Source organism: Bison bison, unplaced genomic scaffold (genome assembly GCF_000754665.1).
Source record: "Bison bison bison isolate TAMUID 2011002044 unplaced genomic scaffold, Bison_UMD1.0 scf7180017863202, whole genome shotgun sequence".
NCBI lineage: Eukaryota > Metazoa > Chordata > Mammalia > Artiodactyla > Bovidae > Bison > Bison bison.
Genome location: NW_011493774.1, coordinates 11512 through 11952, shown reverse-complemented (window position 1 = coordinate 11952; position 441 = coordinate 11512). Strand labels below are relative to the sequence as shown.

The 441-nt window shown below is 51.5% G+C and overlaps 1 protein-coding gene across 1 annotated transcript in view; it reads right to left on the bottom strand.

Annotated features, from left to right (window-relative positions):
* Positions 1–441, bottom strand: part of CCDC22 (coiled-coil domain containing 22) — a 12389-nt gene that overhangs the window by 6423 nt on the left and 5525 nt on the right. The gene's annotated exons all lie outside the window — the stretch shown is intronic.

The following is a 441-nucleotide window of genomic DNA, read 5'->3' as shown; positions in this document are numbered from 1 at the left end:
AATGAGAGAAAAAGATAAAGACAGAACAAATGGCAGTGGGGGAGGCAGAAAGGGACAGTTATAGAGGTAGACAAAGTGGGGAGGGGATGGAGACAGACACTGAGGTGGACAAAGGGGATATAGGGACAGATATACAAGTAGACAGAGGTGGGGAGACAGTACAGAAATGAGACAGTGGTGGGGAGAGAGAAAGAGGGGCAGCAAAACCACAAAACGAGAAAGCCAGTGGTGGGAAGAGTTGGTCAGAGATCTGGAGGCTGTAATCGGTGATGACGACACAGAGAAAGAGGAAGCGAATTAGGGGCAGGAAGGAGGTAACAGAAGCAGGGAGAAAGGGAGGAGATCCTGATGGCTCTGGCTGCCCGTGCACGACCTTTGGTGGAACATCACCCTCGGAGGAGAGCAGTATTACCACCCATGTGTCAGAGCAGGACACCGAAG